General features: G+C 41.3%; 1 protein-coding gene and 1 long non-coding RNA gene across 2 annotated transcripts in view; one reads left to right on the top strand and one right to left on the bottom strand.

Annotated features, from left to right (window-relative positions):
* LOC132984747 (exostosin-1) overlaps positions 1-23,120 on the top strand; it is a 191,348-nt gene that overhangs the window by 52,070 nt on the left and 116,158 nt on the right. The window lies entirely within an intron of this gene.
* The window catches only part of LOC132984754 (uncharacterized), a 296,934-nt gene that overhangs the window by 226,694 nt on the left and 47,120 nt on the right, over positions 1-23,120 (bottom strand). The window lies entirely within an intron of this gene.

Here is a 23,120-nt window from a genome sequence, read left to right as displayed (position 1 = left end):
TTTCCATGACGATATCAAATGCAAGAAAGAAAACATATACTAAGTTGCACATATTGGCTATAACTCACTGCTCCAGTGTCTTTCTGCATATTGGCATGTTTTCCACATGACCTTTTTGTTTGTGAGTCCAAAAGGTCAGACTTTGTGGTCGTCTTTGCGACTTTCATTTTCCGACACCAGTGTGGCGGATGACTTGCTGAGGCTTCATCTGATTGGCTAACGTGTACCAGAGGGGAAAATGTTCACATGTTGAGTATGAATGATACCTCTATGCTTTTCTAATTTGTTGCAATTCCAATATTTATCTAATCCAAAATGCAAAGAGTTAAAGCCGCATTGAGTGTGCAGCTGGGGCGGCAGAAGGTCAGTCTGTTGGGGCTTGGCTTGGGAGCCAGAGGGTCACAAAACCAGGTCGGTTAGAGCATCCCACATGAAACTTTACGAGCTACATTTTGTATATAAAGTTCTTTAATGTTCATCCTTTTCTTCCTACTGGACTATTTAGAGAACTGTTGTTCAATCATTCATTCATTCCTCTCTTTCACAGCTCGCTCTCCTCTCTCGCGTTACCAGCCTCCACTTGTAGATTACATCATGTTTGCTTCAGCACCTCATTACAGCTCATAGAGTGTCTGTCTGCAGATTTACTGCAAAGTGTAATTAGAAGCAAAGGGCCTGGCTTGATAACAGCGTCCTGTTGTTCTCCCAGGACTAATAGGTCTCTTCATTTCACTCTTTAGCTCCTCAGCTCTCTGCCTGCCTCTCTGTTTATCCTCCATCGCACTCGTGTCCGTCTGTCCGTCTGCATGTGTGTCCGCTCTCCCGCTCTCCCGCTCTTTTCTCTCCTCCTCTCTCTGCGGCTTTCTAAAAGGGACTTTGATCATTTTAACAGCCTTATAAAGCTGACAGGTTCGCCAGAGAAAACATCCTCTCTCACCAGAGTGGATCCTGCAGAGGTGATGTTGAAATGACCTGACATTTATGGGGGTCGCCAAGGACTCGGATGACATGTGGGCCAGCTGGGGGAGAATGCCTGTACACACTGCACACACACACACACACACACACACACACACACACACACACACACACACACACACACACACACACACACACACACACACACACACACACACACAGAACAAGAAGGTGGAATCATCCTGTAAAATACACATGAAGGTGTCAGTCATCGGGATGTCTGTGCAGCCAGTTGGCCTCTCAGAGTTGCATTCAATGTCACGACCAAAGTTGGATTTTCCATCTTTTCCTCTTCTAAAAGGTCATTAAACCAAATCAGATGCTGTGATAAGTAATTGACTTACTGAAAAGAAATGTTAAAAACTTTTTTTTAAATCACAAAAATTAAAATCAAGTGTTTTATCGAGAAAAAAACGACTTTATCTTGTTTTTGTTGTGAAGTGTTTCACTGGTTTGCAAGCTGCAGCTGAATAACGTGCATGTACAAGGACACTTTGTTTTTTTGGGGAATGAAATGGATAAATCTTCACTTCCTTGATCTTTTGTGCAATAAATAACTGGTTAATTTAGGAAACAAAATAACACTGCAGTACCAGGTAGCGCCAGCTACGGCTCTGTTTTGATTTGATGAATGATACGTGTTATCCATAGTTAGGCATGTAGCTGAGATGATTGACAGGTGGGAGCGATCTAACGGTTCTTCACGAGGTTTTAAAACCTGCCTCAGCTCCAGCTCTCAGCCTGTCGTTAGGTTGACTGAAAGTTAGACTGAGACAGGATTTCCAACATGGCGGCTGCTGCTGATGAGCCTCCAGAGCCCCCTGCAGGAACAGATGGATGACGTCACTCAGGCTTCATCCATTAATATTTACAGGCTATGGTTCTAACTTATGACGAAATTTACGCAATAACCTTTAAGGTGTTGCACCAGCTGAGATAGTTCCAACAGAGGTAATAAATTATACCATGAATCTTACACTTACTGTCCTAACAGAACGAGCGAGCGTCAGCGACAAAATCATCTTGATTCTATTGTTTCCTACTGCAGTGTTTGAAGATGTCTAATGATGTAGTGTGGCAGATTTCTCCAGGGAGAGAGATGGAGGGTGTAAGCACTGCTGCCTGGAAATCCTCAGGTTGGGTAAGGGGAGGGGAGAGCAGACATTATTAATTAATCCTGACAATAATTTGTAGATTACTTAATCAAAGAGGGTGTACCTTGACAACTCTGGTGAAATATAGGACACATTTTTCCAGCTCCTCTTTAATCATATACCGTCGTCTGGTTGTGGTCTCGGTTATTCCATTTCCTTGCTTGTCCTACTTGTCTACAGAAGAATTGAATCATTTCTGCAGAATATGACCTGTTCCTAAATTGAAGTCATTATGAAAGAGTGACACGTCAGACAGCGGATCCTGTTAAAGTCTGTCTGCAGCTCTTTTCTGTCAGACTCTGACTGACTGACGGTCAGAGAGGAACTCAGTTTTAGAGGAGATGCACAGCCAGCCAAGCGTTGTGTGCATGCTGCATGTGTCAGTCAAGTGTGCGTTTTAGGACAGCTTTCTTATGTCCACACACTCTAGCACTGAGGTGTGTGTGTCTTTGTGTGTTGATGTGGTCTCGTCCTTCGCTGATGTTTGGTCTTGGCCTCTCTTTCTTTCTTTCTTTCTTTCTTTCTTTCTGCAGGCAAGGTGAGTTAATGTTGCCTTTAAAGAACAACAACATGTCTACATAAGTTTGAATCCCAGTGTGACGGGATCAGAGAGCAAGTTCAGGTTGTGTGTTTGGATTCTGTGTGTGTGAAGCAGGGGCCTCTGGCGGCTCTCAGGGGCCCCCTCAGGGCTCTCCATGAAGCATGAACACTGTCCTTGTACTTTCCCTCCACTTGGGTGTCTGCTGAATTGGGGATAGCAACAGTTCATAACAAATGCATTTACTCCTGCGTCTGCTGTGTCTGGATGTTTTCTGTGCAGCACATATTAAAAGGTTTGCACTTCACCTGGAGTGAGCAGATAAAAAGAGCCAAAACTAAGTGGATTCAAAGACAGGATTCAGTCTCTAGCAGGGGCGCTGGAAGTCAGTCATAGTTTGAGGTGCTGAGAGAAGCAGTTTATTACTATCTGCTGCACAAATTCATGCTTTATTCATTAGTTTGAATGTTCAGAATGATTATTACTTCGTGTATAAACAGCAGCTAATTCCAGTTTTTGATATTTTGAAAACTTCAGACTAACAGTTCATTCTATGACAGTTTACAGTCAAACTAACGGAGCAGTGAGGATGCATTTATTTTAAACATGCGACGAGAGAATGCTCAGACAGGGCGCCGGTAGCCTAATGCAGTGTCTTTCAATCTTTTTTGGCACACTTTTAGATCAAGAAAATTTCCACGGCACACCACAAACCAAAAGTGTTCCATACTTCTCATCTGGGTTAGAATTTTGACCAGGACCGAGGTCAGAGTCTGCACTTTTCCTTTTAAAATATTTATCCATATTTTCTCGACTTCTCGTCAACGTCACATTTATCATGCAGACTAAACATGCGTCACTAATTCTGTTGTCTTAATAAGTTAATTAATGCACTCCCTACTTCCACCCACTGACATGGACGAGTATTACTCCACCAGCCACTACATCGCTCGCACCGGCACTGAACAATTAGGCCTGCGTGCAGTGACTAAATTATATTTTATTGGACCTATTAAGTGAAATTGGACAATTTCCCACGGCACACCTGACGATCTCTCACAGCACAGTAGTGTGCTGCGGCACAGTGGTTGAAAATCACTGGCCTAGTGGTTAGTTTGGACGCCCATATACCGAGGATATCGTCCTCAGTGGGCTGCCTGGGTTCAAATCCGACCTGTGGCTCAGTTCCCCACTTTTTCCCTTCCCTGATTTCTACCTCTATCCACTGTCCTATCTCTGGATAAAGGCAAAAAAAGCCCCAAAATAAGCCTTAAAAAAATAATTCTCAGATATCAATGCACACTCACAGCACACCTCATCGATCTGAGAGAGACAACAGTCTGCAGTGTTGTTCACACACTTCACTGGTAAAGTGAGTTTTTGTGTAATCATGGCCATAAACTATGACACCTGACGTTGAATTTAATATAAAAATAAATGATGAGCTGATGGTTTTAATTGTGCCTGATTGATGGGTGCTGCGGCACCTTCTGCACCCGTACCTCCTATGTCTATGCTTTCTATAAAAAAAACAGACATTGTACATCCATTCAGCTCCGATCACGATAATTATGATGTTCTGTTAAAGTGCTTTTAGTGTCATTTGAGCATCGTTTAAAGTATAGAGACAGATATTTTTCTGTTTTAATGAGCAGGGAGGTTGACATCCTGTTGAAGTTTTTGTGTGATGACACAATACTCTCTCTTTATCTGAGTGCTTCCATTGCCACATGTTGCTTTCATGGTGAGATCGAAATTTGGCAAGTTGCATGCCTCTTTGGGAGCACCAGTTTATTTACAATGTGATTGCAGCTTAGTGATGTCGTAAAACAATTGTAAACATGTCTCTTGTCATTTTAATGTTGTATTTATAATTGTTTCTGTTAGTGATTATTCTGACTGGCTACGGTTGCTAAGCTAACATTGTTACCTGTGATTAGCTCTGCTACGAGCTATCATCAGCTCATCAGCAAACTGTATGTATAAGAAACGACTATACTGTCATCACTGTGATACCAAACAATAAAACAATATAGCGTACACGCTGGACGCCTGCGGGCATACCATCAGCAACCGCAGATAAAGCTGAACTTATGGTGCCATGTCGCTAAAGCAAGCGCGCGTGTTGCTAGCAAACGGGCATCCTGTAAACTTAAAGAATTTACTTTAAAATACTGATCTTGTCCTGTTGCCGTTGAGTGCACATGCTGTTTTTTTTACCGATAACTTCATTTTTATGTTCATCTTGGCTTCTTGTTGACGTCAGATCATTTTCTTATCGGCCTAAAGTAATTAACTTTGTGTTTAGGAGGATTCTGCATACTTTCTTTTTTTTGCTGTGTCTTGATGGGAATCTGAATGAATGTTGTCGTGACATACTGTGAAGAGAGCGGCACACTTGGAAGTTGTTGTTTCAAGCTAGTCCTTAAAGGCTTTATATGCAATTTTTTGATCCAGCAGATGTCGCCCTTAAACAACCAGCATGAAACCAAAACAACTCGCGGTGCATTGTTGTGTTAGCATGCTAATGCTAGCGCTCTTTATTATGCTCGTATCGTCACACTGCATGTAAATTTACCTGAAATGAGCGTGATCTAGAAACACAGTTAAGCAGTGAGTACAGTATGTTATTCTTCTTTTCTCTAGTCCCTCAATTAAACAACTTGTATACACGAGGGGAGGAGTCAGCCGGCCGTCCCGGCGATGTGAACAAACTGAAGATAGGACTCTGAAAACTCTGAAAACATCACAGACAGTGGGACTCGGGTGTTACACTCATTGTAGACAGTCATGACTCAGAGTTATTTTCAGAGGATATACTTGATTTCTATTATATTTAAGTGTGAAAAAACGCAAATAAAGCCTTTAAAAACTCTGATTCAGATTCTAAATACACCTCAGAACGTCCTTATGAAAGTGACAGAGATGTTTCTAATTGTTAACAGCAGAATGCCGTCATAAACAAATAGATAACTTTCTCTGTAAATGAGAGATGTGTGGTTTGATTTAGGTTTTTTTTGTTTTCCTGGAAGGAGAGGGCTTGAAATCCAGGGCCCTTATTTCAGGTTCCATCTACATCTTTATGTTTTAGATGTGACTGTCTGAGTTTGAGGAAACCAGCAGAGAAGTTTCATCCTCATATATCCTCTCGTCCCAGGTATAAAGTTGTAAGCGTTACTTTGTTGATTTGACACCAAAAGTAGGAGACGCAAGCAGAAAAGTTTTGACAGTTTGGGGTCTCTGTGCGTTGACATGCGTGTTAGTAAAACAGCTGAGCGAGCACACAAACGTCTCGTTAAATCTCTGTGAGCCTCACGAGGACCTTCATGTGCTAATTTGCTCCTGATAACTTTCAAGCGGAGCGCTGCAGGAGCTGGGAAGTTTGGGAGGTTTATTTTTGAGACTTGTATGTAGATGTGATCCGTCAGTTAAAACCAGGAGAGACTGGTCACCTGAGTGTCTTCATCCTTCTTAAACTTGGAAATCTCTTTAGCTTATAATATGTGACAGAGTATGTGAGATCTGTGAGATTGACATCAGTCCAAATGTTTCTTCACAACGTGTCACAAAGTTCTTTTAGCTGTTTATTAGCTCTGCAATCATCCATCATTTTATAATATCTTATTATTCTTCCAGGTTTTGTTTTTATGTTTTTATGTTTACAGTGGTTATAGGGCTTGTATTTTTTGTTGCCGTGGTATTGAAACAGACATCGTTATTGATTTATTTTTTTAAAGAATCAAATTGAAGTTATCATTAAAACCCTAGTTTGTATGTTTGAGGGAGGTAGCAGAGAGGACTCCCATGATTCCCCGCTTGTCTCGATGTCATCTTTACTTATTGTTTCTATTGATTGTTGCCATGTAATTTTCTCCTCCCTTTAATACAAATTTAGTAAATGTTCCATTCATTTATTTTGCATGAATGTCTCAGCTTACTCATAAAACTGAAAATTACTTTTGCAACATCTGGATAATACAAAGAGCTTTATGTGTGTAAAATGTTTTTTTTCTCTCAGTTTCCTCTATACATATCGTTCTGTGTGCTCTTCCTATGACTTATTTGTACTCCTCTAATGTGGCTTCACTCAGCAAACTTATATTTTGTTTCACTTCCTCCTCATTTGTTCTCTTCTTCACTTAATCCCGTCACAGATTTGTAGTATTATGTTTCCGTTTCCCCGCACTGAAGTGACCCAGTTTCCCCGCTGGGATCATTAAAGTTTCATCCTTATCGCGGCTGAAGTTATGTGCAGGATTTACCTCCTGCCTTTTTATTTAAAGTGGTGTTCGGAGTCTTTATCTGTGATCCTGGTGCGCTCCCTCACTGAGCTCAGAGCTGCTACTCTACATGACTCTGCTGAATATTATACATATTTAATGAGCTACGCTTTTCCTGCTAAACTGACCCATTAGGATGAGTTTCAGTTACAGCTCATTTCGGCCCTGATGTTTCCCCCTCACTGGGTATTTGTGTGTGTGTGTGTGTGTGTGTGTGTGTGTGTGTGTGTGTGTGTGTGTGTGTGTGCCCCTCTTGTCTTTTGCTAATCTGCCTTTAATCAATCTTTCCTGGTCTCAGTGTCGTTTGTCTAATGTTCTTCATGCTACTTTACCGTAAAGGCCAAATGTAAATCACACTGCACACACACACACACACACACACACACACACACACACACACACACACACACACACAGAGGGAGAGAAAATAAATGTATGAATGCAATGGCGTGTATCACTGACTGTCATACCCTCGTCCAATCCTTCACCCGTGACAGGTCGCAGTGCTTTATTGATTGGGTTTCTACATTTATACTCTTTAATACGGCAACATTCCCTCACCATTTTATCAAAAGACTTCCCCTTCTCAGAACTTTAAGTGTAATGTCCGCTTTAGTTTCTGATGGAATTGATCAATTTTTCCATGTAAAATACATAAATACAGTAAAAAATAAGAGGTGATTCATGCTTGTTCATGTGTCCAATACAAGGGATAACACAGTCTTCAGATACAATCAGAACTCATCCATTTTAATGCGGTCCTATGATACAACATGAACCTGATATTTCCATCTTTAGTACCGCAGATCAGAGGAGTTTTAGCTGATTATGAAACAGACTTAAATGAATACTGATGCCTCTTAATGAGCTATGAAAGCAGATAAGATTATCTGTAGGAGACATAGTGAGTATTTTCACTTCTGTTGATTATTTGTTATGTTTTATTCCTTTGGTTGGTTTGATATAATTTCCGGGAATTTGCAGTGGCCGTGGTTTTATCTTATTTCTACCTGTGCATTGGTGTGGGGGGAGGCTAGACAAAGAGGGTGAGGGGGTTTTAAATATTTTCTGTTGACCGTCATCGTCATCGTCATCGTCATCATCTTTTGGACTTTTGTTAAATAAATCAACAAACATATCTGGACTTTGAATTTTATTTAGATACCAACAAGTCACAGGTACAGGTCCACTTAGTCTCTGTGCTGCATTTTTCAGTCTTAGCTGCCGGAATACCATCAGTCGCAAGATTAGTTTTTATATAACTATGCCTGAAACTGCTGCTGTGGGGTAGGTGTCAGATGATGTGATTAACGCTTTTTTTACATCTTCCACTGCAAAGACTCAAAGGGAGGCGATCTTCCAATTCAGCTAGGACAGCAGGTAGCGTTAAAAGAACTTCAAGGCAAAAACTTATTTTTCTGTCTGTCATTTCGTGGACTCTGAAATCCACCAGAGTAGCGCCAGTTCATATGTTGACTCTCAGTTCCACAGAGGAAGACGCTCTGCTTTGTCCACAGGGGTCAGCAAAATTGACATGGACCAAAAAGTTCCTCACTGGAGCTTTGGCAAAATCTGATCTACTGTGTTTTTTAAACATTTTAACATCAGTTACAGTGATTAATCATGGTAAAAAAAAAAAATTTGCCGCTGATTTTGAGCAGGAGCAGTGTGTGAGATTTCCTATTTTTCAAGGTTTATCAATATTAATAGTATAACCGATAATGTGGTACATGGTTAACGCTTTGAATCCTTAGCTTTGGAATTCAAGTATAGTTGAGATTAAAAAATGTCCATCTATTTAATCAGGACCCAACTTTCTGGATCTCTTTCATTCATATCACAAATAAACTGGTAACGCCGGCTGATTAGCTGAGACACAATGGCGTAGACACACAGCCGGGCACAGCAGACACAGACTGTTCACACACACACACACACACATACACACACACCATGTCAAGGCTGGTGTCTGACATCATTAACCATAAAAGTTAAAGAGTGTCCCAATTAACAGTGTTAAACTGCGATGACTCCCAACTCATTAACCTTTAGATAACGAGCAGACATAAACACACACACACACTTGTACATACACTAAAAGATAGTGACCACAGGCAGTTATGTATACACTAACAAACTTCAATTTACATGCAATATATGGAAGTCTTTTTTACGGCATATCGTTTCAATAATGAGATACTGAATGACCCACGGTGATCTCCGTCTCTTCTCAGTAAGACTATCATGGCTTAAAGCAACAAAGAAACAGAGACTGTGAAATTATAACGCTGAAGGTGCTGGAAGTGTCATTTCACCCAATCTATCACTGTCAATCATTGTGAAACAAAACAGTTAGAGTTTGGGAATGAATGGTGTCAAACAACAAGAAGGCCGGTTAATAAAGATTGGGTTCGTACTTCACTTTGATACCAATCAAGGGAGACCAAATCATCACAGTTTTTGTCTTTATGTCACTCTCTTGACCAGCCTTAAACAAACTTAGAAATGCCTTGGCCCATACTTTGGGAATTATTGCTCAAGGATTAAAAAAAATCCAAAAATGTTACGAGGCTCCATGTTGATCAGTTAGTCCACTTTATTCTTGACAAAAAAATCTCTAACAATTGGATTAATGGGATAAATATTTGTCTCATCATCCTCAGAAGTTAAAATTTGGTGAGTTTGGTCGCCCCTTAACATTCTTTTGTTGAGAGTCAAAGTTTTAAATTTAAAGGGTGAAATAACTCATCTTCTTCGACAGTACTGGCCCCAAACTTGGTGCAGCAATTCAAAAGTCCCTGATGAAGTCATTAGCTTTTGTTTTAGGACTTTGATCTTTCCAATTTGTGATGAATATCTTCGCTCTCGGATGGATTGCCATAACATTTGGTAAAAACATATCGGTAACCTTCTGGATGAATTGGTCCAATACTGCAGTGAATGACCTAAGAAGTGCAAAACTTAACCACATTTCCATTTCCATTTGCCGTCTGTTATGCATTGTACTCATGAGCTAAATGGTATGGTCGTCTGACGCAAGTGCTTTGCTCAGTCACAGGAATACTCATTAATCCTAATGCACTTTGGGTTGGAACGTGATGAACAAGTCCAATTGAGACCTAAATTGGATTTCCCTGGGTTAGGTGGACTTCAAAGCCCACTCTGATTCCATGTAGTTGAATTGTAACCCTTCTGTGAACGTCTTAGCTCCAAATTAAGTCACCATTGCAAAATGAAAGTCCCCATCACAGCAGATAGTTATGCTTAACCTTTGTACCCTGGAATATACAGTAAATAGTTAAAACAGGCAAGACTGGCTTAGTATCTAAGATGGACCCGGTATCCCAGCCCAAGTGCATCCAATGTAGGTCCCTGATTTGTGTCTTGGCGGGCAAAATGCATGGATTGTAAATAAACATGTTGGTAAGTCTCAGTGACATCACCCTTTGATCACTGAAGCTGAAATGATGTTTAAAAGTAACCTTATGGTCAGCCTACGAACAGGCAAAGAGCTGGAGTTGAGATGGGCCTTAAGCTTCCTCTCAATCATCTTAAAGTGTCTGCCTGAGATCAGCTACGCCCTCTTATTATGAATAACTTTTGTCCTTCATAAAATCAAAACAGGTAATTTAGCTGTTAGCTGATCGAGAAATGAGCTAAACAGTTTTTGAACCAAACTGTATATTTGGCTATTTTGTATGGGTGTGAATGTAACTTTCAGTTGTTTTGCAGCCAGCCTCAAGTGGACACTTGATGAACTGCAGTTCTTCATAATTCTGCATTAGCTTCATTTTTTAACACTAGAAGTTGGCCAAAACCAGGAAACCATGCAAACAGAAAGAGAAATTGTTGATTTATTTGGCTTTATATCAAACGTATTGTTAGGTCTTTCCAGCTCTTATTATTTGTTGAGGTTTTGTTGTGTTCCTGTTTTTCTCCATCAGCGTTGAAGGCATACTAATGAAGCCTTGCAGCCCTTCACCTTGGCAGAAACACATCAACTCTCCAAGTGCAGGTTCCTCCAAAGCTGCATTTCTAGTCTCCTGGTTATTTTCTTCAGATTCATTCTCCCACACAGCAAAACAACTAAATGGCCAAAGTACAGCAAACAGTGAGCTGAGTGGAATCAATCGAAAACAGAATGGGATCCATTCTTGTTTATCAACCCAATCCTCCCTTAACTGCAGATTATCCCGGGCCTTCACTCTGGAGTATGACAAGAATTGGAAAAAGGTCAAGCGGGTTTTGATTTTCACAGATGGATAGAGATTTGTATTAGCGGAGCTTGGAAATGCTATAAATAGCTTATAGTTGACAAGAGCCAAAGTGAGATCCCTGGGAATCCACTAAGCCAAACTTCTGGCAACCTGTCTGTTCAATATCCCTGACCTTCTGCCAGTTTACCACGGAGGAGAAGATGTGAAATCTTTCACATGATAGCTATCACAAACAGCTCACACTGTGCTCTGTTACAGGATCACTTTTCTTTTTCTGGTAAACATCTTTTATCTTCTCTCTGACCCTCATTTCCTCGACTCTGATGGAATTTTCTTTTAGCGACTTTGCTGGAAGGTGATACGGGAGCAGAGGTGGAAATGAAGGGTGCATCTCTGCTGCGTGTGTGTGTGTGTGTGTGTGTGTGTGTGTGTGTGTGTGATGTACGAGCTTTGTTTTTGCTGTAAAGTCACACCAGAACATCACTTGAGAAACTGTGACTTGAAGCCAGTAAAAATGCTCATAACTTTCCAAACTAAAAGTAAAAGAAAAAGAAAAAAGATAGATTTAGTTGGATGGTGATGACGGGCAAAGTCAAACCTGCAAAGAGCCGTTAAGTGAAGTGTTGCTTTAAGGATATGAAGACATAGTTTGGAAGCCAATCCTGAGACACGCCTGCCTCAATCACAATCAGGATAATGAAGGATAGAGGATAGAGGACATCAGCGCAGAGATAACAGATGGGACAGAGGAGGATGATCACACAGTGAAGGAGAGGCAGGGTAAAGACTTGTTGCAGTTTGTTAACATTATTCTACTTCTACCTTTCTTGTGCCTCCTCATCTCCTTGACAAGCGATCATGTGACTCCCAAATGTTTTTCTTGGGACCATAATGCCTCCTGATGCTACAACCAAGCAATAAAACATCGGGCTCCTTGTGTGTAGTTCCAACATCCAATTTTAATGACTTCTACACAGACATTGCGTGGCACTACTTGACTACACACTTGACATTTCTGCATTATTTAAAACACCATACACTTGTTTTACTGATGCCACTGTGTATGAATGTATGAATGAATGTATATTTTATTTTCATGTCTGGTCTGAGGAAGGGCATGTTTGCTTGAAATGTCACTTATAAATCCTTCAAATGGGAGCTTCTTAGTGTGTGGATGTTGTTTTGCTCTCCTTACCCTCATGTTTTTTGGATCCAGCACCCTCTGAGGGATGTGCGTGTCTGTTTTTTGATCAGTCATTTACACGACCCATCCCACATGGAATTATTCAAACATTAGCCAAATGTTCCAGCATGTCATTTAACAATTCATTCAATGCTTCTGTAACACTCAGGATACAAAATTTAGTTTAAATAAAATATGTATTTAGAAATAATAAATTATCAAAAAAAAAAACAAGATGTAACAAATAAATGTGTACAGGGCTAACGTAAGGTTAGACTCTTGGAGCTGGTGGAGAATTAATTAAACACACGACACAGAATGTTGGTAACCGGTTTTGTATTTCACAAATTTCTATTTTTAACAAATAACAAAAAAAAAAACACTTGAAATGAATCAAGGAAAACCCAAATAAAAGAAAACAGGCCTTCAATTCACAATTTCTTACAGGCACCTTTTACCCTCCATACAGCATACACTAAACATTCCCAATTATATTCATATAAATCAATGCACCAAACACATTACACGTACTGCAGTTATTTGTTATGTGTGTGCAGAATGTCTGAAGTGTTTATTTAGGTAGGGGAAATCCTACCACACCATTCAGCCAAACAGCCAGGCTTGAGGTCTGCCTTTTGAGCCTTTCCATGAGTCTTTGAAGTTGCTCCTTTAGCTCGCCATCTTCATCTTCACATTGCTCCGGCAATGTTTCCTGACCTGTTTAGGCAAACAGGTATTAAAATCACGAGTTCATATCTGTCACAGTGTTAACCAGGGTTAGGTAAATGTTTGTGATTGGCCTGTTATGAATCAAGGCGGATGGAAATCTGCCTAAATGGCCGGGAGACAAATGTTTCTGCCAGAGACAACACGAGCTACTAGACTCGTCTGTTCCAAGAATAATTAAAAGACACTTAATATACCTACAGTATGTGTATTTGTTTAGATGCACTGCTTTGAAATGACAGTCAAACAGGATCTCCTGTTGAATCTCCTCTCTTCTCCCCTTTAGCGCTGTGATCTTATGCAACTGAACAACTATTGTACAACGGACAATAAAACCTCTTTTTATCTCTTCTCTCTCTTGCATTCTTCTGAAATGCCATTGTATAACACACAATAAGATTCACCCACTCTCCTTCTGTCTGTGTCGCCCTCCTAATCACTATTGTATGGCAGACAATGCAGCAGCCGCCTCTGCTGCACAGCGCTGGGATGGCTGACTGTCAAGCCGTACAGCGACACACACACACACACACACACACACACACACACACACACACACACACACACACACACACACACAGGCTGACAATGACATTTCATTTAGGGACTAAGTGTGTATGTGTGTGTGTTTATCCTGGGGTTGTTGCAGCATACCTTTAGCTCCCTGTGACCCGGAGGTTTGAGCTTATGTCCCCTGCACACTGAGTGCAGGTATGTGTGTGTGTGTGTGTGTGTGTGTGTGTGTGTGTGTGTGTGTGTCCGTTGCCCCCTGCTGTTATGTGCCGCCATCTGGCTCTCTGGATTTGTACACATTTCTCTCACAAACACAAACACACACACACAAACACAAACATGTCACATTTAGCTCCGAGCTGCAGCAAGTCTCATTAAAGCAGAAAACAGGTTTTTACCACATAATGAACGCAGGTAGTGAGAAGCTGTGTGCTATTTTTGAGAGACGGAGACGCTGTGTGATAGCATCGTGTCACTCGGTTTGCTGTTGGTTGCTTTCAACGGAGGACGCTGCAAAGCATGTAGGAAAAACAGTACAGGTGACCGTATAGCATGTGCATTACCATCTGTGACTTCCTTTTAATATGTCATTCAGCTTTGAGACCATGTAAACGTTTTAACAACCTCATTTGAAAAGTAATCACAATTCATCCGTATGTTTTGAATGTTTACTTACTTTAAGTGACCACAAAAAAAAGGAGAAGCAGCTGTTACATCCGTTACAAACACAAACAGTATCTGTGACGTTGATGTACATATCTACAAAAAAAAGGACCAAAACTGGTCTTTATCATCTTTGATGTTCTGTTTCCTCTCGCTGTTTTTACTGTGATGTGAATCTATTTACCTTTTTGAGGGAAACACAGTCATTTATCCTCGGGTTGTTGTGCACATTTTTCAGTTTTCTTATCACATTTTATAGATTTACACATTTACTTGTTGAATCATAAATGTACTTGCAGAACCCATCGGTTACGACAGAAATAGTTTGTTGCAGTCCAAGCTGACGGGATGTTTTATTTTTATTTTGGTGACGTGGCATGGCAGGAGGCATTATGTTCTCGCGTTGTCATGTCATTCTTATGAAGGCGATGTCTCAGGATCGCCCGGAGGCTTTGTCTTCAAATTGGGCACCGATGTTGACATGGACTCATGGGGGAACTGATGTCTTTCTGCAGGTTAAAGCAAACATGCTATCTACTCTGATCAGGTATTGTTTTAATCAGAATCATGAGATGGAGGCTCTGCTCTTACAGTTGTGACCTCTTGGCTCATCAGTCCACTTCCAGTGTGGATGTAACAAAGTGATTCACAACATGCTACCTAAACAGCCTTGATTTACACCTTGTATACGGCAAAGTGATACATTTCACTCTTAAAGACAGAATAATTCGATATTTGTGTAAAAAAAAGAAAAGAAAAACATCTAAAGAACTAAATTAGTAAATAGATAAGATGTACCACTTTGTCCATCGGGGGGCGCCAAAATCAACACAAACAAAGTTCCTCACGGGGGTTTTAAGTAATACACTCTTTGATAAAATGAAGATGTCTGTCTCTATGAGATAACTTAATTTTCCATAACCCTGTTAGTAATAAGTGTCTTTAATGGCTAAATGCAAGCATGGACATAAACATGATTTATGAGTAAAAACCATTAACTGGGAAAATTAATAACAATTGTGTAATTTCCAGGTGTTGTATCAATGCAACTGACCGATGATAGTCCAATTTATTGCTGCTGTTTCTTGCAAATACAGGGAGCGAGGGGCTGTACATGAAACTCTAATGTCTGTGTTATTATTCTCAGTGTATTAACAGGCAGCGGGGACTCATTTTAGTATTCACATTTTTCTAAAGGCTACACTGCCCAATGCTATACAGTCTGAAAAAAAAACTACAACTCCCTTTTAAACAGGACTGTGGCCTGTGAGATTCTTATCAGTGTCTCTGTTTAGTGATATTTTTGGACTTCTCTGATATCTGAGGACTGAAGACCAGGCAGTGAGAGAGGAAATCTGTGAATAATGAGGGGTTACACACTGTCTACTGCCATGCTGGGCAAAGGGAGTGTGTGTGTGTGTGTGTGTGTGTTGTGTGTATTTTGTGCGTTGTTTGGGAGATGAAAAGACAGAGGGAGAGAGAGGGTCCAGATGAAGGGATTAAATCTCAACACACTGTCCAAACAATTGTTCTCATCGCTCTGCCTCTTAACAATCGCGTTTGGCCTCAAAGTCAACTGCTGATGGAGCTCTGGATGTGTGTGTGTGTGTGTGTGTGTGCATGTGTGTGTGTGTGTGTGTGTGTGTGTGTGTGTGCGCGCTGGTGTGATTATGTTTTGAGAGAAATGCTTTGCCACACTTCTGCGGCAAGAGATGTTGGGGACATGAGAAGACTCCTCCAGGATACATAAAGGCACAGACATTTCCACTATATATTTGTTTTCGCCTGTAGCATGTAGCATGTAGCATGTAGCATGTAGCCGGATTTATAGTTCTGCGTTGAATCTACACCGTAGTGTCCTACACCGTCATGAGCACTACACACTTGTGCGCTGGAGTGTCTGTCTGCGTATCGATCTGCAACACTCGGCCTAGAAAAATCTATTTGGCAGTGCGTGTTTCTATGCTTGTTATATCGCCAGTTTCTGGTTCCGCCCACAGTCTCTGCTTGTTTGTTTACAGGAAACCATGGCAACTGAAACGGAGTGCATCGCGTTGGAGCTGGAGATGATAAATATTGGGCAGCGGAAAATGCAGACAATACCGGAAATGTTGTGAATGCAGGAAAATATGTTGCTACCCGGCGGGCCAATCACAGGGCTTGGGGGTCTGAGCTGGAGTATATGACAACCAGGACAGGGAGTCGGACGAGGAAACGCAGAGTATGAGGGGATTTGGGGTAAAGCCAGCCATGAAGCAGCCAGATATCACTGTATTTTAGACATATACGCTGATACAGCCTTTTTTCATGAATGAAATAAATGAGAACGGTATCGAATTGTTCTCTGGTCACCGGCTGCTAAAATGCTCTTCAGCTTCGGGGCAGTAACTTTATATGAATGATGTTTTTACTGTTTGATACAACTGAAAGATCATAATGGGTTTAAGTCATAGTCAAGTCCCATCGATGGCGGTCGCCATGCTGGAAATCCTGTCTCAACCTCAACGACAGGCTGAGAGCTGGAGCTGAGGCGGGTTTTAAGCCTCTTGACAAACCGTTATCGCACCCACCTGTCAATCATGTCTGCTTCTTATTGTGAATAACGCTTATCTATACAAAGAATAAAAACGGATGAGTTATTAGTGCTAAATCTACCATCATCTGCAGCTCTCCTCTCTCTTTCTCCTTCATATAATTCTGTTTCTCTCCCCCTCTCTCTCTCCCTCTCTCTCCCCACTATCTGCTCTCTCTCTCTTCTCTTCCAGCCCTGGTTTGAGTGTCGGACAAAACCTAGAATTTCTTTCCAAATCTGTTATTTTCCAGACGGGTCTTCCTCTGCAGTGTTTGTCTCTGCAGTGATTGAGTGATGTCAGAACCTCCTGCCACGTCTTTATTCGCCTTCTATTCATGCAATCTCTTTCTCAGCAAATATCCAGTATCAAGGACTTATCGTTCCCCGTCTTTCCCTTTTGAAAAACTTGAGTTTCTGTTGGTTCGCCTCCACTGAGACGTTTTCCTGTAGAAGTGAAGACGGTGGCTTGGCCTCAGTCCTCGTTTAGGGAGATGAAATCTGACGTTTATCTGACCAGGTGCTCTGCTCACTGACTCGGTCCTCGTTCTTTATCTGAAGGAGGGTGTCTAGTCCGCAGGAGGGTGTGAAGATGCTGCTTTTTTATTCTAACTCCTGGGAGGTTTCGGATTGTGTTTAAGAATAAGTGTTTGCAGCCTGCAGAGTACAAGTCGCGCAGATACACGGGCGGAATACAATCTGTCTCCAGCATGAAGCCACATCTGCACATGAATCACTGATGTTAGTAGAAAAATATTTTGTGTGCATATCACTTATTTGTAGTATTTTCACAGTGGGATTGTAGAAATGAAGAACAGTGGAAATAATTTAAAGCTAAAAAAAATGTTGATGAATCATTTTAATCATTATTTAAAGAGGACATATTATCCCACTTTTCCAGCTTTTCAAACAGTCCCCCTGTGGTCTAAATGAAACATCTGTGCTGTGCTTTGCTCAAAATATAACATGAATCAAGCACCAGAGGAGGTTTGTGACCCTGTATAAACCAGCTCTCTCAGAACGCTCCGTTTTGGTGTGTGTGTCTCTTTAAATGAGCCCTGCCCCCTGAGTTTTCCCGGTAGACATCACTCCTCTGTAGAGAATAAAAATGGATTTTTCATAATATGTCCCCTTTAACCTAAGTAGTCTCATTTTTCAGAGTTTTAATAAGTGTGAAGTGACTTTAAAAGATTTTGTGCCAAGACTTCCTTTCCCTCTGCTTCTGTTTATAGTCTGATGAGCAATTTCAGAAGGGTGTGAGAGATGAGAAACAACATCACAGTTTGGAATTATTTCCTGCACTTGGATTGAAGTGTCTGTTTATAGACATTCATTAAAGCTTAATCATCATCAGGTGACCGCTGATAGGTTCTGGGATTGCATCACAGTGGATTGTGCTCCACATCAAGGTCTGTTTTCCTGCATACAGCCGATGTACACTAAAATGATAGTGGATGGTAGGTCTTCTACTCATACTAGATACAAAATCCAGAACACTTAGGATACCAAAATCAGGCCTGATGCCTCCAGACTCTGCACATTAATGCAGGATGTGTAACTAGAGATTAGAGAGTCCAGAGTCAGGCTAGTCTAGGACGAGTGTGCACACATGTAGTTTAGATCAAAAGGCAGATCTGTAATCTGATACAAATTATTTTCCTCTTTTTAATGGCAAAGTTCATCCAAATTATTGTCTGAATTTCTCTGTTTCCTGTCAGCAGCAGTTCTACGCTGTGTCTCACCGAGCAGACGGTCCCCTGCGACCGCTGCACGTGATCCAGTCCACAACATACCTGTTCCATCACGCATCGGGAGCCAGACACTTCAGAAGCACTTTGTGTCCATTCTGTGTTGGCCGTGTGTTTGGAAGCGACAGACTGCGTGTGAGGTTAAAAAAGCAAGAGCGGGGATATGATTTTATCGGAGATGACTGTTGGCTGCATGGGACTCCAGCGCGCAACACTCTTCACTCCTTATTAGCGTCAAGGAGGAGGAGGAGAGGGAGTTAAGATGGACGAGTGAGAGAGAGAGAGAGAGAGAGAGAAAGAGAGAGAGAGAGGGAGGAAAACAGTTGAAGTTGAGCTGCAAAGTGGGAAGTGTTTATGTTGTTATAATGACCTTCATGGGACCCCATAACTCAATATGTATTAAAACGAAGGCACGGGAAGCTTCAGGTTAAACATGAGACGTTACACCTCAATTGGTGCGTTTACAGGAGGGTCGTACCAGCAAATAAAACAAGCAAATGATCAAATAACGGGTTCCTAGGACTTTTTTGTTTTTTGCTTTCCTATCCAAACAGGTATTGGTAGCGTTTGATTTTGACTTGACATCCTACCTGACGCCCCGTTTGCTACCTCAACGGGTGAAGGTGGTTAATTAGGAATCAAATGTATTTTGTATTTGCATTAACCAGAGTCTGCAGTCTATTTGCAGTTCTGCAACAGTTTTCTGCAGTTTCAGATTCATTTTACGCATTCAAACTCCGCCGTCTCTGAATTGCATCGGCACTATCCAGAAGGTACACTCGACATTTTCGCCAGTCATCACGAAACGCTGATCTCAGGAGGAGCTACTCATCACTGTATGAGAGCAGCGTGGAAGGTATTAAGGAACATTAGCTGCTCCTGACCCGAGCTGTGAGTCTGCAGCAGAGAAACGCTGACTGCAGGTCTAGCAAAGGTGAGATCCCTAGACCACATTCAAATGTTAAGTGATACACACACACACACACACACACACACACACACACACACACAGGTGAGGTCTCATACAAATGTTGCTAATAAGCAGCACCACTGGGCCAGATCCTATTTGTCAAACCCTCGGGTGCCGGTCGCCAGACGGGGGAGTTGCCTGCTGAGCCCACACTTCTGAAATGCACACACACACACACACACACACACACGCACATGCACACACACACACACACACACACCAAGCTCCCAGCCATCTGCCTCTCAGTGGGGTGTGACAGTAGTTTAAACGACTTAAAATGTACAGCAGCAGACCTTTACTTACATTTATTTCAGTTTGTACAGCTGTCCGCAGTGATGAAAAATTAATGTAATGATTAACCACCATGATGCTCCTCTTGCACTATATTTACATACATTACACTTTGCATCCTGCTTTAATTACATGTAAGATCTTCACACATCAACTCAAACACAATTCACACACGTGGTATCACCGGGAGACCTCATGTGTTTTACATGACTCTCATGTCAGAGTTTCATACAGAATATTCTCATGGATCAAGCTAATTTTACTTTTCTGATATATTAGATTTTGGGGAATTTGTGTCCATGTTGTGTAGCTCGATGCGTCCGCAGCTCACATGACTGAAAGCTGTGAATTGAGCTTTGTGTCCGTTAGATCTGACGTTGATTCTTATCTTAGTCTACATATCATCACAGTCTTAAAGGAGCAGTATGTAACTCTGACACTTGGCGTTTGAAATGGGTATCACAGGCAAAATTCACAACACGGGCTAAAGCTCTATTTCCCCCCCGCCCCCCTCTTATTTAAAGGTGATGCTCACGCAGATTATCATGTTGTGGACTCTGAAGCTTCAGTGTTTAGCCAGCGGTCTTGAAACCTTTCTGCGTTTTTTCAGAAGCATCTCCAATCTTTATCCTAATTTTAAGTTTGTGCTCGTGAAGCTCATTAGAAATATGCCAAAATATGCTTTTTATTTTGGGTAAAATCAGTTATATCTGAACCAGTTTGCCTTTTTCCCTCGCTGAAATGCCTGTTTCCCTTTTGCCTGGCAAACCGAGGGGAGTCCAAAACGTCCGTGTGGGGGTGCCTTAAAACTGCCTACCTGTCTGTTCAAAACAAAAAGCAGAATATTCTGCACTTGTATCAAACATTAGGAGGACATACTGCACAGTACTAGAAGCCAGCACTTCAACATAGCATGTTTCCTTAATGTGTGATGATATAGTAAGGTCATGTCATGATTTAATTTAGTAGATATCTTACAAATTGCTCCTTTAAATATATATCTAAGAAACATTGATTCTGAATGTTTCACACCAGCTCAGCTCAGCTACTGGCTTTTTAAAATCAAAATGTTCAAGATATATGAAATATTGATTTAGTGATAGTGACAAAATCTGCTCTCCTCCAGCTCTTTGTTCACGAATAACGGCAGGCTGCTGTGTGTCTAAATGCACGGGCTTCGGTAATGGATTGTGCGCATGCAGAGCTGTTGGCAGGTGAAGCAGTGAGGAACATTTGTGATACCTTTTTGTTGCCGGTGTTAGCGCTGGCTCTGCAGCTGCAGAGGGAGAGTGTGTCTCTCTCTCCCACAGTGTCCACGCCGCCACTCTGAACGAGCTAACAGATTAGAGCAGCATGCTGGAATATTTCACTGTGGCTCTGCAGGACTTTACCTCAGGGCATTTTCAAATGATAAACATGGTTTGAGTTAGTTCTCTCGATTTTTGTGTTTTTATCTTTAACTTTATAAAACTGTTATTCAGGTGCAAAGAAACCTGTTCCTGTGTGATTCCATTGCAGCTCCAGTCAAAGTGCTTGAATCACGTATACATTGCCTTGTTGCTTACTGGGTGAAATTGGTAAATGGATTAAATTGTGTTTGCTGAAAGAGTCCGCTGTCTTTGCATCTTTAATAATAGGACAAAGCAGTCCCTTCAGTCTGGCTTCTCAACACATCTTCTCACTGCTACTGTACAAAGTGCCATTAGCTCAACAAAAAACAGGAAGAAGAAATACTGATATTCACGATAGGATGAAGACGGTCCACGTGTCAACAATTGCAAAGCTTTTTTCTCTGCACAGAAATTCTCGATGTCCAAATAAAATCTGGAGGGTGTTGCTGTAGTTGGGGCGCCTGTCACGTCCATATCGTCATAACCTGGCAACAATATACACTTGTAAGAAAAGCTCTGAGGTTCTGAGCACTGCCAGAGCAAAACGCACCATCGATGAGGGTACATGGGCTCTGATTATGTCTGTAACAGTGTCAGATTGTGATCATTGGCAAACATTGAACTTAAGTTTGTTTTCTGTAAGATTGACCTCTGTAAAGAAAAATAAAACAATTTTAATACAATGAGTTTTATACATAAAATGTTAATGTTTGTGACCCGTTGTAGTTTGTATTGCTTAATTGTAAGTTGTGAAGTTGTTTGTTTTTTTCCCCCCGTCTTTCTTAAAGTAGATGATGATTAAAGGTTACATAATATTCAAATTTTCAACCAGTTTAAATAAGTCTCAGAGCTCCCCAAAACATGTGTGTGAAGTTTCTTGTTCTAAATCCACTCTGATCCTGTATTTGATCATGTCTATAAACACCCTCTATTTCAGCCCTGCTCAGAACAGGCTGTTTCTGTGTCTGTACCTTTAAATATGTAAATGAGCTGTGTCTGACCACGCCCCCCTCTCTGGAAGGGCTTGGTTGCTTCGGGCTTTCTCTCTCCATGTCCTATTGTTTACGGTGAGAAGGCAGACTCAGAGGGCAGAGCAAACACCTAGCTGTGGGAGTGTCACCCACCTGGGGGAGGGGTTACTGCCCTTTGTGATGTCATAAAGGGAAAATCTCCAAACGGCCTGTTTGAGCACACATTTTCTGAAAAGTGAAGCAGGCAAAACACGGATAGAATGGACTTTTCTCATTATTGGGGGGTTTGTAGACAGACTAGAGACACATATTAGTGTTCGAAAAACATGATAAACTGTATTCTGCATAATATGTGACCTTCGAGAGAAGTATATATTTAGTAAAAGTGAAATAAAGTTGTATATTGAAAGAGTGCTTCCTCCACTACAGCTACAACTCCTAAACACGCTCCAAAAACAAAAACACACAGAAATAAGAAAGCCCCAGCAGAAATAAACCCCAGTCATCACATTCATTATAAGCAGCAGCTCATGTATGCAGCATGCTCTCCTCCTGATTAGAGTCTGTTGTGTGTCACAGTGTTTACACCTGCTCACAGCTCTTAAACCTTCAGATCGCAGCCTGCCTGAGTTTCTAATAGATCTTTTAAAAAACCACCACAGACGGGATGTGCTCCAAAGTGTCCTATTTTTAGAGAAGTAATTTAGGATTTTCTGAACTTCAGAGATTTTGGCAAGATCTGACATCTTACCCTTGGAGGAGATAAGATTTCAATCCCGGCCGCTCTCAAAGCTTGTCCTATAATGACAGAATCCTAAATGACATTCTCAAACAAGATAAGATGGTCGGATAAGTGCAAGAAGAAGGAGACGCTGAGGAGAAGAAGCAGGTCTTTTCCACAAGTTGATTCACTCTCTGTGCAGAATAT

The sequence above is a fragment of the Labrus mixtus genome, chromosome 12, assembly GCF_963584025.1.
Source record: "Labrus mixtus chromosome 12, fLabMix1.1, whole genome shotgun sequence".
Lineage (NCBI taxonomy): Eukaryota > Metazoa > Chordata > Actinopteri > Labriformes > Labridae > Labrus > Labrus mixtus.
The sequence above is the reverse complement of the archived record's forward strand: the minus strand, read 5'-3'. Positions and strand labels throughout refer to the sequence as shown.